Source organism: Oncorhynchus keta, chromosome 16 (assembly GCF_023373465.1).
Source record: "Oncorhynchus keta strain PuntledgeMale-10-30-2019 chromosome 16, Oket_V2, whole genome shotgun sequence".
NCBI classification, from domain to species: domain Eukaryota; kingdom Metazoa; phylum Chordata; class Actinopteri; order Salmoniformes; family Salmonidae; genus Oncorhynchus; species Oncorhynchus keta.
In genome coordinates, this window is record NC_068436.1 from 14,878,577 (window position 1) to 14,896,345 (window position 17,769).

General features: G+C 42.8%; 1 protein-coding gene across 2 annotated transcripts in view; it reads left to right on the top strand.

The window, feature by feature from the left end:
- The window catches only part of LOC118361874 (rho GTPase-activating protein gacJ-like), a 35,043-nt gene extending 20,812 nt beyond the window's left edge, over positions 1 to 14,231 (top strand). For both annotated transcript variants that reach the window (XM_052464778.1, XM_052464777.1), the window contains exon 10: positions 12,620 to 14,231. The gene's annotated coding sequence lies outside the window, so the exon portion shown is untranslated. The remainder of the gene's footprint in view (positions 1 to 12,619) is intronic.
- Positions 14,232 to 17,769: the final 3,538 nt, after the last annotated feature.

The following is a 17,769-nucleotide window of genomic DNA, read 5'->3' on the forward strand; positions in this document are numbered from 1 at the left end:
GATCTCCTTTTACAGGCTGTGAGAAGAGCTCAGCTGGAACAGCCAGAGGAGTTAAGGCTGTTGGAGCAGCTGCAGAATAATGCTGATGTATGTACTTCAAAGCTAGGACGCACCGGGCTCCTGAAGCACAAAATATTCCTTACACAGGAAATGCCGATCAAGCAAAAGCCATATCGTTTGTCCCCAGCGAAGCTAATCATCCAAAAGGGACTCATAAATGATATGTTAACCCAAGATATAATAGAACGTTCCTCCTCTCCCTGGGCTGCTCCTGTTGTCCTCATCCCAAAAAAGACTGGTGGTCTTAGATTTTGTGTGGACTATAGGAAGACCAACAATGTTTCCCAGACTGATGCCTATCCTCTTCCCACCATCCATGAGATCCTGGAGTCATTGTCTGGCGCTGTTGTGTTCACTACCCTTGATCTCAATAGTGGTTATTGGCAGGTTGAGATGGACCAGGAAAGCAAGGACAAGACTGCGTTTGTCTGTGCCGAGGGCTTGTTTTCCTTTAAGGTGATGCCCTTTGGATTAAAGAATGCCCCTGCCACTTTCCAAAGACTCATGGAGATTGCGTTAGGTGAGCTCAAAGGGAAGATCTGTTTCGTCTACCTGGACGATATAATTATCTACTCTCAGAACAGAGAAAGACACTTTCAAGATCTTCAAGCAGTGTTGGACAAGCTAAGAGAAGCTGGTCTGACCTTAAATATGAAGAAGTGCAACTTCTGCCAAACCTCCCTGAAGTTCCTTGGCCATATTGTGTCTTTCGACGGCATTCATGTGGATCCTGAAAAGACAAAGGCTGTACAAGACTTCCCTGTGCCAACCACACTCAAGGCCCTTCAACGGTTCCTTGGTATGGCTGGATGGTACCATCGGTTTGTGCCCCAGATGGGACCTGAACCCACAATCCCTGGCTTAGGAAGCCAGTGCCTTATCCATTAGGTCAGGTGGCAGAACCCCTCAACGCGATGAAGCGAAAAGGAGCTAAATTCCAATGGACGGCAGAGTGCCAGACTTCCTTTGAAACCCTGAAACGACATCTCGTCACACCTCCCATTTTAGGTCATCCCAACTTTGATTGCCCTTTTGTTGTTTACACTGATGCAAGTGATGTTGGACTTGGTGCTGTCCTAGTCCAACAGACTGGACTTGGCACTGAAGAAGTGCTAGCGTTCGCCAGTCGGACATTGAATGGAGCAGAACGGAACTACTCCACAACAGAGCAAGAGTGCCTTGCAGTGGTCTGGGCTTTGGAAAAGTGGAGGTACTACTTGGAGGGAAGACACTTCACTGTGGTCACTGACCATTCCTCCCTTGTGTGGGTGTTCAAGACCAACAAACCAAGCACCAGACTCATAAGATGGGCTCTACGGTTGCAAGAGTTCACATTTGCAGTGGAATACAGGAAAGGAAAATACAACACTGTTCCAGATGCCTTGTCCAGAGCTCCTACTTGTGATAACGGTGGCCCTGATCTTACATGTGCTACTGTCCTGTCAAGCAGTCGAGACTCGCCCAAAACGGACTTTCCCATCTCTGATGAGGCCATATGGAAAGCTCAACAGGATGATCCAGAAGTACAGGCTTTGTACCAGACTATCCTGGAAGATGGAGAAAAGATGGTCAATCCTACCACAAAGCTGACCATCATTGAAGATAAAGTCTACCGATTCGTACAACTACCTCACAGAACACTCTACCAAATGTACATACCGGACACTCTACGCCTACAACTGCTTCAACATTTCCATGAAGACCCATTAGCTGGTCATTTGGGCAGGTTCAAAACCTACAAGCGGTTGCAAGCGTTACTCTACTGGCCACATCTGAGCATGGATGTGAAGTCACACATCCGAAATTGTCAGGTTTGTCAGATGTACAAACCAGAAGGTAGAAAGCCTGCTGGCAAGTTGCAGCAAACGGTGGTTACCCGACCTTGGGAAATGTTAGGAGTGGATTTGATGGGTCCATTTCCTAGAAGCTCCAATCAGAATGTGTACATGCTTGTTTTTGTTGATTATTATTCAAAGTGGGTGGAGCTCTTTTCCCTGCGTCAGGCCACAGCGAGGACCGTCTCTAACATCCTTACGAAAGAGATCCTGACTCGCTGGGGAGTGCCTGATTACATCCTGTCTGATCGAGGTTCCCAATTTGTCTCTGATCTCTTTGAGGAGACCTGCCAAAGATGGAACCTGAGACAGAAGTTGACCACGGCCTATCACCCACAGACCAATCTCACTGAGAGAGTAAATCGAACCTTGAAGACAATGATTGCTTCCTATGTAGGGACCCAGCACAAACACTGGGACAAGCACCTTCACGAGTTTCGATTTGCCCTGAATTCTGCGGTGCAAGAGTCCACTGGAGTCACACCTGCAGAGCTGAACCTAAGTCGTCCTCTCCGAGGACCCTTGGATATGGTGCTACAGCCCCAGCAGCTTACTCCAGACGCTGCTTGCTATGACCAGGTAGGCCATCTCCATGACTTGAGAGCTCTTGTCTCAAAGAACATGATCCAGGCTCGACTCAAGCAGAAGAGAAATTATGATAAGAACAGACGAGACATGCAGTTCCAGCTTCGTGATCGGGTGTGGCTTCGCTCTCATCCTTACTCGAAAGCTGAACAATTCTTCTCGGCCAAGCTCGCTCCTAAATGGCAAGGACCATATAGGATTGTGGAGCAGATGGGCCCTTTGAACTACCGAGTGGTGAAAGAGGACACAGGTGAAGATATGCGCGTTGTTCATGTCTCACGCCTTAAGGCCTGTTACCCTCGGCTGAGGAATTGAGGCAATTGAGCGCCGCAAGGTCCTGGATATCTTTGAAGAGGAAAGTGAGGAGACTTTTCTCGGATTCCCAGACCCAGAAGTCTCGCACCTTAAGGCCTGTGACCCCTCAGCTGAGGAGCGTGAGCTCCAAAAAGTAATGAATATTTTTGTAGAGGAAAGTGATGAGGAGACCTTTCTCGGTTTCCCCGACCAAGATGTGCCTTCCAGGGCAATGGTCGGCTTTTTCCAGGGGAGGGGGTGTGTGACGGCCCTGAATTTTTCTGAACCGTCTCAGTGCAGCTCCTTGCAATAGGGCGCTTTCCCTTTAATTCCCAATTAAATAGCCAGCATCAGCTGTGCGAAAGTGGGGTTGTGATGGAGACGTGCATGAGGATGTGTTCAACCCTGAGTTCGAAGCTTCTCTATTCCGTTTGTTTTGTTGCCGTTAAACGTGTGTTTTGTAGCCTAAGAGAGTTTACCCAGGATCGGATCCACTCTTCGCGTCCCTGGACTACACCTCTCCGTTCTTCGTGGCCTTTCTCCGCTGGAGATCTATTGGCGGATTGGATTGTCTGACTGACCGACTGACTACCACCTTTTTGTATACGGTATTTCATTTGTTTGGATGTGATGTATACTGTGATTTGTGTAGTTAGTGGTAGTTGAGGACTTAATTAAGAGTTGATCCGCTTTAAGGTTCTGTGGTAAAGTAATTGTTATATTGATTGTATGTTTAATACTGGGTTTACGCTACACGGAATGAACGGACAAACATCGCGTGACAAAAGTCACTTGAGTTCACTGAACTCCTTTACCGGGCAGGACTCTTTTTAGGCCCGAGGTACAGGACATTTCTGGAGGAACCAGAACTCTTTGTGATATTATTATATGTGTGTGTGTAATCATTGTTGTTGCTAATACAACCCACGCAACAGAATATAGTTGTTTTTGAAGTTCTTTCCAATGTTTTAAGGGTTTATGAAAAGTTTATTTCCATCCTGACTTTTACATAAGTCCTTTGTATTGGTGTAGACTTGACGGACCAGATGGGACTCATTCCCACCCAAACTAAAAGGAGAAACCAATGTTTTCTCTGGTAGGCACCACCTACCTGGCACCCCTATAAATAATAACCTCAAGTCAAAACCGTTACAACACACACACACTCACACACACACACACACACACACACACACACACACACACACACACACACACACACACACACACACACACACACACACACACACACAGGACAGAAACAGCTGGTGTCAGCTGATCCCAAATCTGCCTCTTGTGTCCTGCACAACACCACAATGTTAGCCACTAAGCTAAAAGCCTAAGCATTCGCTTGGGGAGCTAACACAAGTCTTCAGGCCTCAGACAAGCTTGATTCCCCAAACCATGACATAAGCAGTGTACTCTCTGCCCTGGCTCACCAACTGAGTTAGACATTGTGCAGGGCTCCACACTGAGAATCATTCAACAATAGACCAGCTCAGGTTGTGTAGTATGACAACAGCTGCATGTATCTGCAGACTGATATTTCTAATGTTATATTAGATTAGTATTAGGTCGTATTGTGTGGCTCACATAGCACAAGTAGTCCTCTACTCTGACAATTACCTAGTTAATACAGTATATAGCCATGAGATTAAACACTTATTGGGTTTGAATGAGATTAAAACACACATGTTTGTGTTGGTGGCTGACTGCTGCCTGTGACCGAAGTTTGAAGGTGGAGAGCGTGGAGTCAGGTTTCAGTGTTGATGGTACTTAACTGTCTGAGGGTCCCAAAAGCCCTATGACAAAATGGCGTCTCTGGCGTCTAGTTTTTAATGTGATACTGTTATATACAGCCTCTGGATGTTACTGTTAGCCACTGTTGTTCAAAACACATATCTTTGATCATGAAATGCATGCATCTGGTTTGACATGAAATCCTGACCTGATATCAACTTGTAATCCCTAAATTCCATTACTGACTGAAAGACCACATAATGAGCATCTTCATAGTCATTGTTTCTCACACAACACTGTCAAATGACACCCCACATCTCATTTTGTAAAGCCATTACCCTCAACATTTCGTACCCCCCTTTTTAATCCCTCGTGCCCTACTTATTTAAACCAGCGCAACACAGAAGGTCTTGAATTGCCTCCCTGTCTCTGTGGTTATACTCAGCCAGTGTGTTGAGAGATGCAGAGTAAAGGTTCCCTTTGATGCTCAGATAATGAGTTAAAGGCCTTCAGACATGCCCTATGCTGGCTGGGCTCCGCAAACACTCTCTCTCTCACACACACACACACACACACACACACACACACACACACACACACACACACACTGGCCTGGGTCCCCTCCTACATTGAAGTCACTGGAGGCTCATGGAAACCACGTGTTCGGTACCATTCCAAAGACTCCATTCTAGCCATTATTTTTGTGCCGTCCTCCCCTCAGCAGCCTCCACTGTTTGACGTTGCTGTGCTGCATCCATCACAGATGGTTGATTTCTCTGTAAATCCTCACACCTTGTTTGTTTGCCTCTATTTGTAGTGCTGATCCAGGCCGGATTGTAGCGGGTCTAGCAGTGGATCTATTGACATATACAGGACCAGACACACCTACTCATTCAATGATTTTTCTTTATTTTTACTATCTTATACATTGTAGAATAATAGTGAAGACATCTAAACTATTAAATAATACATATGGAATCATGTAGTAACCAAAAAAGTGACGGTGAACCTTCGCCCCCATTCTGAGGTCCTGAGCGCTCTGGTGCAGGTTTTCATCAAGGACCTCTCTGTTATTTGCTTCGTTCATCTTTCCCTCGATCCTGACTAGTCTCACAGTCATGCTGCTGATAAACATCTCTACAGCATGATGCTGCCACCACCATGCTTCACCGTAGGGATGGTGCCAGTTTCTTCCAGACGTGACGCTTGGCATTCAGGCCAAAGAGTTCAATCAAATCATAGAATCTTGTTTCTCATGGTCTGAGAGTCCTTTAAGTGCCTTTTGGCAAATTCCAAGTGACATGTATGTGCCTTTTACTGAGGAGTGGCTTCCTTCTGGCCACTCTACCATAAAGGCCTGATTGGTGAAGTGCTGCAGAGATGGTTGTCCTTTTGGAAGTTTCTCCCATCTCCATAGAGGAACTCTGGAGTTCAGAGTTACCATCGGGTTATTGGCCACCTCCCTAAACAAGGCCCTTCTCCCCCGATTGCTCTGTTTGGCCAGGTGGCCAGCTCTAGGAAGAGTCTTGGTGGTTCCCTTCCCCAGATCTCTGCCTCGACACAATCCTGTCTCAGAGCTCTACGGACAATTCCTTCTACCTCATGGCTTTGTTTTTGCTCTGACGTGCACTGCCAACTGTGGGACCTTACATAGACAGGTGTCCAAAACATGTCCAATCAATTAAGCTTACAATAGGTAGACTCAAATTAAGTTGTAGAAATATCTCAAGGATGATCAATGGAAACAGGATGCACCTGAGCAAAGTTTTGAGTCTCATAGAAAAGGGTCTGAATACTTATGTAAATAAATTATTTTCCTAATACATTTCTAAAACCTGTTTTCGCTTTGTCATTATGGGGTATTGTGTGTAGATTGATGAGGGGGAAAAATGCAATCCATTTTAGAATAAGGCTGTAACGTAACAAATGTGGAAAAAGCTAAGTGTTCTGAATGCTTTCGAATCCACTGTTTATTCAATCTTTGACACTCTTACTGACAGTTGTGGCTGCTTTGTGTGATGTATTGTTGTCTCTACCTTCTTAGCCTTTGTGCTGTTGTCTGCGCCAATAATGTTTGTACCATGTTTTGTGCTGCTTCCATGTTGTGTTGCTACCATGCTGTGTTGTTGTCTTAGGTTTCTCTTTATGTAGTGCTGTGTTTTCTCTCTTGTCGTGATGTGTGTTTTGTCTTATATTTATTTTACATTTTTTTATCCCAGCCCTTGTCCCCACAGGAGGACTTGTGCCTTCTGGTAGGCCATCACTGTAAATAAGAATGTGTTCCTAACTGACTTGCCTAGTTTAATAAAGGTTAAATAAATAAATAAATATTCCACATGGGAGTATATTCACTTTTGGTTGGTAGGCTGTAAAACAGAAACACTTCCTACAACTCAGCTGTCTTTTCCTTTGGCTTTAGTGGTCAGGCGTGTTTCAGACGATCTAAATGTGTTTAGAATGCAAGAGGGTACATTTACAAGAGGGCCACTTACAGGTGCTAATTAATCTATTATATACATTTGGCTCACCCAAGGCTTCCTGTTAGCTTTGCATCTGTCATAACCTGGTCGTAGCCCTTTGCCCTTTTCCAGTTTTTTAAAAATGTTAAATATTTTTTAAATGTTTTTTTTTACCAACACTTAGTGAAACCATTAGTATATTTAACCATTACTATATTTAAACGTTTGGAGGCAGCCCTGCCTCACAGTACAGTACACAGCTGCTGGTGTGGGTGGAATGTAGCTAATGTAGCTAGCTAGCTGCTCGCTATTGAAACACTATCTCTTTCTGTGGCAGAGGTCAGAGCAACCTGGGTGTCAAATTCATCTTGTGAAAAATCCAATAACTGAGTGAAAAAGACATTTGCTAGTTCAGCCAGTTGATTTAGTGGCAGTTGTTTGCTGTAACAACCCTAAGTATATACAAGTCCTCCTTCTCCAACCACTGTCTCTCTCTCTCTCACTCTCTCTCTCTCTCTCGCTGTGTTTGAATTATAGTTTAGCTGTTTTATCATATACTTACACCAAACTCATATAGTCGACTAAAATATAGCCTTCCGTTGCTATCAAACTCTTGTTGCGTAGTAAGCTGATTAGCCTTGTTCATTAGCTTTCTGTAGAATACAAGGGAGTATGATTAAGACATAGACATCGGCAGTGCATTTACCACTGCTATCTGGTCCAGAGATCAGTCAGATCTAGTTTGTATAATACCACACACATCTCACGTGTTCACTTCCTGAACTTGTCTCCACATCACAAAACCGCTAGGTGGGGTCGGTCCAACTTCCTGCTTGGGTTCCTTAACCTTCAGTGACCCTTTGCGGTGGGAGCTAAGTGAAAAGGTCAGAGGTCAGCGCAACCTAATTAAAGGGTATACGCTGACCACAAGGAGGAGAGTGATGTACTCCCTGTGTCCTAGGAGACACACCCACATTCTTTAGTGGTCACTGAGACATGTCCATGCAGAGGTTGACCTAGAGGGAATTGTCCTCATGGAACGTCTAGACCTGCACACACTTAAAGCTGCAATATGTAACTGTTTGGGGGACCCAACAAAATTCACATAGACATGTGTCATTCTCAACTCTAAGAAGTGGTAGATATGTTCTAGGTGCATTATTTCCATACTCCCGTTCTTACCTTTTGTAGTTGCGAATTTTACTTTCTGTTTCATACACCATCTTCAAACAGCAACATATTGTTTGGTATTTTCATAAGATATTTCACAGCGGTTTAGATGGTACATTGTTTCTCTACACTATACATTGCCTGTTTGGTCACATAAACTAAAATTAGGCAAACTATTAGAATTTTAGCAACCAGGAAATGGCAGAGCAATTTCTGCATATTGCACCTATAAACATACAGATGCCACACACACACACACACACACACACACACACACACACACACACACACACACACACACACAGCCGGGTAAAGGAAAATAATTCTTAAGAGCTCACATTTACAATTTCACTGTTCACCATACCCTCTACCTAACCCATTATTGATGGATGTCAGAGAACGGTGATCTCTGACCTTTTTTGAGTGTTTATATTTTAGACTCTTCCAAAGAGTTCCACCGTAGCTGTCACATTTTCCCTTCTCTCTCTTGTATTCCCGCCATGCTAGCAGACCGCTGGTTGCCAAGTGCTGTAAGACACACCATTATTGACTTCGCTTTAGGAGTTAAATAATAATAATAATAATACCGGTCTGTCAACAAAGGAAAGCAGACGATAGAAAGGCAATGGCAATAAAATAATATGGCTATAAGTTTGATATGCTACATGGAAATTATATTTACACCTTGGTAGCATAGCTTGTCAGAGGTCACCCAGGTTCCATAGCTCTCTAAATAGTGTCCCGTTGTTCGACACAGGGTTTTCCGAATAGCACCTATCTTCATTGCATTGTGTGTGTGATCTGGTAGCATGCTATGATGTGATGCCCACTTTGCCCAGACACTATTCCTAGAGATAGAGGCTACTACTTTATTCTATTATTGCATCTGGATGTTCCATTGAGCTTTACAAAGGAGACCAGGCCAAAGGGCAGTCTATTGCAGATGTAGGATCTTAATTTGAGACAGTTTGCAACAGGAAATGTGGATTATAATTCATCTACATTTTTGTAGGGGTAATTACATATTTCATAAGGGAAAATCAAGTCTGAAATTTCATCATGGAATTACTTAGCCTTTTTGAACCTCAAATAGTCCACGAGTTTTAAATGTCCTGCATTGCAGGAAAGTTATCCTGCAACAGGGTGATCAAATTAAGATCCTACATCTGTACCTATACTCTAGTTGAAATCCGGTATCCTAGACTAACAATGAAGGACAATAATCCAGTCATTGAACAAAACCCTTACAGTTCATCTGACCAACACCATCTGTCACTTCCAGTTGTTTTATAAACAGTCAGTGCTCCGAGTACCTACTAAGAGTTCAGAAAATAATTTGTGGGGAGTTGGGAGGTGCAGTTAGTCGAACGTCTCTAGTAGTCAGCAGAACTAATGTTAGGCTTTGTTTACTGAACAGAATTCCCCTGGGGCAGGATTATCCAGATAATCTCCGGGGAATTGAGTCCGCCTGCCAAATGCCGGATTAGGGAAGTGGCCGATCCTTTCAGCTCCTCTAGAGCCCCTGGGCTCAGTTTTTCAAAAGTTATCTACCCGGATTTTGGCAATCTGATACTATTTAAATTAATAGAACGGGTGTTCCCAATTCAAGTCAATAATTACTCTGTTCTATTCATTCTATTTCTATGCAGTTCATCCTATCCGATAGGCTAAATCCAGATAGATAACTGGGCCCTGGTGATGCCTTCTCCACACTCATTCACAAATACTGTCACCTTTCTATGTACAAAGCAATAAGTACTGTGGATGGATTTAGTCTTAGTTCCTGACATGGTATTTCTATTCTCATGAGCCATAACCAAATCTCTACATCAGTCAAGAGAGAATATGGTATTTCCAACTATCATACTATCTCTGGATGGACTGACGTCATAGTACCAAACCAGTCATCGTTCTGATCTCATTGACAGTCCCCATGTGGTCAGATTGTGTCCTGGAGGCACACTGTTTGGAAGGAGCAGCAGCCATAATACAGCTAAGTGTCCATCTCCATAATGCAATACTGTCTGTGACTTCAATAGTATGTAAGGGATAGACCTGTCACCATCCTCTGCTTGTTGTATTTTCAGCCTGTGTCCCCATCCAACAAAATTGGTTGTTTTAGCATTCCTGTCCACTCCTCCTGGGTCGAACCTACTCTCCGGGCCTCTGAGCCTACTGTGATCAGAGACTTGGTGAAAGATGGACATTCACCTGCTGGTATCGCCTCAAGCATCAGCTCCCACCCCCAACATTCCTTCCTCAGGCCCAAACTGACGAGTCACACCACGGCTTAATATGCCTGTGTCTTTCAGTGTGTTAGTCATCTCAGTTGGGGGACTTTTCTCCCCACTCTCCAGGTGTAAGAACAGTTTACTTTAAATGAACGCTTTAGGTATGTTACACTGCGGCCACTATTGCTACATTTTGATGTGTGTTTATGGTGGTTTTAAAATGGGGATGTTTGATAGTGAAATGTTACTAGTTGAGAAATAGTCATGCGAGTTGACGCAGGGCTGTGCATATTCATGACTATGATGAATTTGGCTTTTGTTGTTGTTAATGTAATGCACTATGTTTATATTACACATAAACCTATTAGAAACACTGTACCTTTAAATGATCTTGCGGTCGTGTTCTTCCTCAGCAAGCTTTCCCATTGATATTAACAACTGCATACTAAATATTTAGTGAATCGCTGCATTGCTTTGACCTAAAAGATATTACGATTAGCTATTCAACTTTTCAGTACTTAACCTTTCAGTTGTTAATCTGTCAGATCAAACAGGTTTTGTGTCCCTAGTTATTTTCTCTCATTGGTTATTTAGCTGTTTTTACATGCCCATACTAATAGGTAGGTAATTAGCTTAGACACATGCATTGCTCTTTCATTCAAAGTGTTTCCAAAAATGTCTTTATGGAAACGTCTTCTGACAAAATGGACAATTACAGTTCTATTGTATTCTACCATGCAGTGTAGGAATATTGACTGCGTGGAACAGGTAGTTTAGAGGAGACCGTTGTGATGACGAGTGTACGTTTCCAAAAGGCCAGATCTGCTTTACTGCACGCTGTAAAAGCCCAGAGGAGATGGAAAGAGCGGTGATAAATTGTCATGTTTGAAACTTTCCCTCTGTGATGTCATAAAGCAATGAAAAAAACAGGTATATAGTCAGTTTAGGACAGAAAGGATTTCCACCTGGTGTTTTTAGAGGGGGGTAAAGTTTAAGGTAGTAAACAGGTTTATGCAGGTTGTAGGTAATGAGACAAACAAAATGATAGGTGGAAACTTACCTCCGCTACAGTTCAAACACTTGACTCCTAGGCCTTACTACAATGTGAGCAATCTAATCAATTGTAATCACTACTTTTGTAACCCAGCATTTGAGCTCTTGTTCAGAGACCAGATTGAGGAGGTGGTAGTCTCTCGCTGGACTCAGGTTAGCCTTAGTAGCATTTCCCCCAGAGTCACTAAATCCCCAGTGGAATGTCAAGCCTTTCAGTGACTAGGTTTCTCCTTCACTATAGTAACTGCCTAACTGGGGGTTCTCTCCACACAGATGCCTATCTGTTCCTATATGGCTCAACTTTAGCTCAGTTTAGCCCAGCCACTTTACAGAGCTGTGCGAGAGCTCACCTGTCCTGCAATATGCAATCAGCCTCTTAGTAATCACATAAAGCTGTTCTCTGTTACCTGGTCTCCTTTTTATTGCATGCATTTGAGATTACCGGGGGGTCACATTTGAAAGTGCAACGGCAGGATATAAGAGCTGTGAGGATGAGTCACTCCTACAGCATGGTCGGTTTTCATTGATTTGGTCATGTACTATAGACTGCACACCATCCATATCCAATGAACACCTGTGAGCTGCCTTCAATTCGTATTTCGTATTTGAGTTTTATGTATGAAATCTGTACACTCAGCTTTTTGTCAATCTAAAAGTTAATCTAGTCTTAGTCATCAATGTCTTTTTAAGGAGTTGAACCACCTCAACTCCACGGTCTTCACACCTAGGGGGCATACACCGGTTCGAAGAATACATAAAAGGGTCATCATAAATCAATTCAATAGAGTTTTTTTTGTTTTTCCCATGTCCGGTATCCTGTCCCGCAAACAGATGTTTCAGCACAGGTGTCAAAGGTCAAAGGCCACGTAAACATGGTCAAAGCAGAAGGCACGGCAGGGGATTACAGGTGACGAGAGCCAGGACAGTGGTGTCACAGAATGACTAAGGACACAACTATCCATGAAAATTCAGCCAGGTAGAAATATAGATGGAGAAAACTGAGGAGAAAGAGCCCTGAAAGGTAGCCCAGTTTGATCTCCCCAATGTGACGCTCCCATCAATTACAAAGCAGGATTAGCAAAGGTTGAAGCTAAGTGCTTTTCGGATGAATAACTGTTCTGCACAACCAAATGAATCATTTGACCCACTGACTTCATGCTGACTTCCACGTTGTTTTCTTTGTGTTCTTTAGACTGAAGAAAAAACGTGAAGTAAAAGGTCAAGTCATCGGAAACGCCTGAAAACAAAGTATTTCTTTCAATTCTTATTATATAGGCTAGTTGATTAAGTTGATGTTTTCTCTGTCTATAAACAATATAACTATTGTTGTCTTTTATATCTCAGGAATGGAAATGCTAAGTTAAATTTCACAAACGCTATGTTTATATTCTGTTACTTTTATTATACTGTATTTTTGTTATCGTATGCCTTCGAAGTTAATAAGCCTAATTTTGATTGATTCATTTAAATTCTAAACATATGCCCTGCATCACAGGGTCCATGTCTCTTGTGTGTGTGTATATAGTATAGATAGGAATGTATGTCTTTAGGGAAGAGTAGCAGTGTCAGAATGTGTTCATGTTGTCATTCTGATTTCCTTAGGATTTATACCATGGCATTGTTGAATACTGATTTCTGATTGGCTTGAAGGGCATTCTAGAAAGCTGCCTTATTTATTTACATAAACTCATATGAAGTCATATGAAATATGAGGTCATGTATGAACTTAAAATTGTTAACATCTCTGTTTCCAAGATACATTTTTAGGGAGATCAGTTTCAAATCTTTATGCAGATTTTTCACATTCCCCCTCAAGCTATATTGTCAATTCATTTGTCTTTTTGAAAAAAAACAGCAATACTTCCATCATCATGTTTTGTACATTTTTTTGGCATGGATTTGGTTACATCCTTTTTGGCTGTTTTTGATGTAAGTAGCTAGATAAATGTAGTGAATGTGTCACAATATGTCTGTTATTGGGCGATCTAAATACTACTCAGCGTGAAGCTTGTGTTTTATTCATGTTCTTCAACTTCCCCTCGTGTCATCTAGGCCTCGTTCAGGAGCCAAACGTTGTGGAAACCCTTTAGATAGAAATGTCCTGATTAGAGCTGACATGATTCCTGATTCCGCATCTCACAGAGGCATGTCTATTCTGCAAAATATATTTCTGAACGTTTCACAATGTTGAGCCCTGCTAAATGCAGCCCTGGTCCCCAACATACAGTGAACTGGACCCTGCTATTGCGAGGCCACCTGTTAATAACCTCATGAATTAGAAACCAGGCTATCAAGCCAATCCACTGCATCTCCATCCAAGACGACATCCTAAAAGGCTTATGGGTGGATTGCTCTGGATGATGCTAATAGCAGCAGATATGCTATAATTTACACGTAGTAAAACACAACAACTAAAAGGAGAGGAAAGGGAGGACAGGGCTAGAGACAGTCCAAGCCAAGAAGATAGCAGTGTTGGTTCGTGATCCAGGGGAAATGAAAGTGATACTGTGATATAGCCTAGCTATGACGGATAGGAAAGAAACAGCTGGGAGAGGTGGGATACAGGAGAGAACTCCAAACTGTTTCCTTTACAGGATAGTTTCTCCTCTTTCTACACACTCATTCACAAACATCCCAATGTAGTGTGTGAAATTAAACATCCTATTTTCATGCATCAAGTCTGAAATCTTGACACAAATAAAATGTAAAAAGCTAAGTTGTCCAGAAGACGTTTCCATACATAATGCTCTGTCTAGAACACCTGTTTCTCTTGTTTGTACATTTTAATAAATCTATCAAAAACATCTGCAGCATCTAGTTTTGTTTTTTCTAAAAGTGTGGAGACAGCACTTCCTTCTCGCAGATTTTTCAAGGGGAAGAAAAAACATTTCAAGAAACCTTTTTAAAATAGCTGTCATTGTAACAAGGTGTCCCTAGTTACAATGTCATTCTTCTTGCTGACCGGCCAACTGTCCAGCATCCCGCCTCCGGTCCAGCCGGTCATGTTATGGTAAGCGTAAACATTGGCTACAGGTGCGAATGCGTTCGCTTCAAAGTGACAGCGTTAAAAGACAGGAATTCCCTGACATTCCTGGGACTGCAGTGCAGCACTCCCTCAAGTCTCTAGCAGGGCTCTTTTAGCTGGACTGGCGTTCAAGAGCTAGCTCATCATCACCGCTAATTAGACCTTGAATATAGCCGTGGAACATGGATCGACCAGGACATTGTGTTCGTAGACTCTCTAGCACTCCATCTAAACTCCTCCAGGGTGAACTCCTTCGGCCCGTGTGCGTTCTCACACTACTGGAGGTGTAGTTATTCCCTGACAATGCACAGTCTTGTGCATTAATGCTTACTTATGACTATCGTGATCATACGTACTTTTTAAAGTCTTCTGTAATGTAGTTATTGTACCACCCATCTAGTGCCTAGTTTTTGGGCCTGTTCCAGGTGCTGTATGAAGCTTGTCTCCAGGGCTTCTGTCCTGTTCTGCCTAGTGATAACGCCAGGTGATAACACCAGTCCCTACAGCCAGCGGACCAATCGGGTGTTTTTTTTTACATCTTAATCCACCATTAAGAGCTGAAATGCTGCATCGGGCCTTGTGGTGAATTCGTGACGGCAGGAGAGGCACTGGAATGCAGGCTCATACCCTTCAAACCTGACCACAGTCATTGGGGCCTCGCGCCAACCAGCTAAAGGAGGCAGAATACTACCCTCCTCCTCCCATCCTCTCCCTGAACTGAACCGGATCCAAATGTATTCGGATCCTTCTTGGTATCCCCTATTTATACGCTGTTTTATTTTACAGGAGGGCCGGATGATTCGGATGCTTGCGTCAAAGGGTGAAAGCAAAGAGAAAGGGGTTATGGTGGACCCTCTTTCTGGGTGCTATTCTGAGGATGTGAAGGGGGGCTTATCAGAGGTGATCAGGGCAAGAAGGTGGCCACCAGAACTTCTCCCTGTTCAGAATCTGGTATATTGGACCTTCTAAACATGCACTACATGACCAAGAGTATGTGGACACCTGCTTGTTCAAACATCTCATTCCAAAATCATGGGCATTAATATGGAGTTGGTCCCTCTTTTGCTGCTATAACAGCCTCCACTCTTCTTGGAAGGCTTTCCACTAGATGTTGGAACATTACTGCAGGGACTTGCTTCCATTCAGCCACAAGCATTAGTGAGGTCGGCCGTTGATGTTGGGCGATTAGGCCTGGCTCACAGTCGGCGTTCCAAAGGTGGTTGATGGGATTGAGGTCAGGGCTCTGTACAGGCCAGTCAAGTTCTTTCACACCAATCTCGACTAACCATTTCTGTATGGACCTCTGTTTGCGAAAGTGGGCATTGTCAAGCTGAAACAGGAAAGGAGTTTCTCCAAACTCTTGCCACAAAGTTGGAAGCACAAAATGGTCTAGAATGTAATATAATAATAATAATATATGCCATTTAGCTGACGCTTTTATCCAAAGCGACTTACAGTCATGTGTGCATACATTCTACGTATGGGTGGTCCCGGGAATCGAACCCAATGTCATTGTATTCTGTAGCGTTAAGATTTCCCTTCACTGGAACTAAGGGGCTTAGCCCAAACCATGAAAAATAGCCCAATAACATTATTCCTCGTCCACCAAACTTTACAGTTGGCACTATGCATTGGGGCAGGTAGCATTCTCCTGGCAACCGCCAAACCCCGATTCATCCGTCGGACTGCCAGATGGTGAAGCGTGATTCATCACTCGTTTCCACTGCTCCAGAGTCCAATGGCAGCGAGCTTTACACCACTCCAGCCAACGTTTGGCATTGCACATGGTGATCTTAGGGTTGTGTGCGGATGCTCTCCTATGGAAATCCACTTCATGAAGCTCCAGACAAACAGTTTTTGTGCTGACGATGCTTCCAGAGTCAGTTTGCAACTCGGTAGTGAGTGTTGCGACCGAGGACAGATGATTTTTACACACTTCTGCACTCGGCAGTCCCGTTCTGTGAGTTTGTGTGGCCTACAACTTTGCGGTTGAGTCGTTGTTGCTCCTAGAAGTTTCCACTTCACAATCACAGCACTTACCGTTGACAGGGGCATCTCTAGCAGGGCTGAAATTTGACGAACTGACTGGAAAGGTGGCATCCTATGATGGTGTCACATTGAAAGTCATTGAGCTATTCAGTAAGACCGTTCTACTGCCAGTGTTTGTTTATGCATATAGCATGACTGTGTGCTTGATTTTATACACCTGTCAGCAACGGGTGTCTGAAATTGCCAAATCCACTAATTTGAAGGAGTGTCCACGTTACGGGTTCAAAATAGCAGATTTGGACACTGATAAGCGTTTAAATTGGACGCAGTCGCTGTACAGTAACATGGTATACATGACGTCAGAGATCAAGGTCTCCACTTCACGGTTCAGTATTGGTTTTGACTGACAGCGGTTCTGAATTTGAACACCGCACGCAAAAAAAATAATTGTGCAACATCTTTTTGTTGTCTGAGTGAGGGAGATGCTGTAAATAAAGAGGACTCTGTGTATTTTGAAAGACGAGGTGATTAGGATTATAATAAATATACCACTTTGATGTCATATACCAGTTCGTCCAAATGTGTACTTCACACTTCCATATCATAAAACTCATGTCTTATACAGTGTCAACGGTTATGATCACTAAGCTTGATGTACAGTTACAAGATGACATGACGTCAAACCCTGGGTTGTTCTGAACAGAATGAGCTTGTTTCTACATCTATTGATGATATCTGCGTTTTCTGCGAAAAAGGTGAAAATCTTACTCACTTGTTCAACGAATGTTAATCTGTGATAGATGTTTGGGAAAACCTTGCTGAATACTTATTTACCATTATGAACACTACCCATGTTTTTAACAAGAAGGATATAATATGTTACTATTGCAATGATATAAAGACCATTGAAATGATAGTGATTTTTAAAAATTCTTGTTGCCAAATACTTTATACACAAACAAAAATGACAAATATTTTTGATTGAATCTTGTTCAGATATTATCCATAGTGAATAACAAAGAATAACATCTTACTGAATCATTATAATGCCATTTTTTTCAGTGAATGCAATTGTACTTTCATATTTTTTTTTTTATATATTGTTTGTATGTATTTAGTATTTTCTTGTTTATACCTGTGTTTTGTTTTTGTTAGACATGTTTGATGTAGTTGTAAGATGTTGATAATTTTGTATAATAATTAAAAAATATATATGAGCCTGTTTGTCATGTTGTTGTAACGGCGTTCTTCGTTTGTCGAAAGAGAGTCGGACCGAAATGCAGCGTGGTGGTTACTCATGTATTTAATGAAGAGATCGCGATACATGA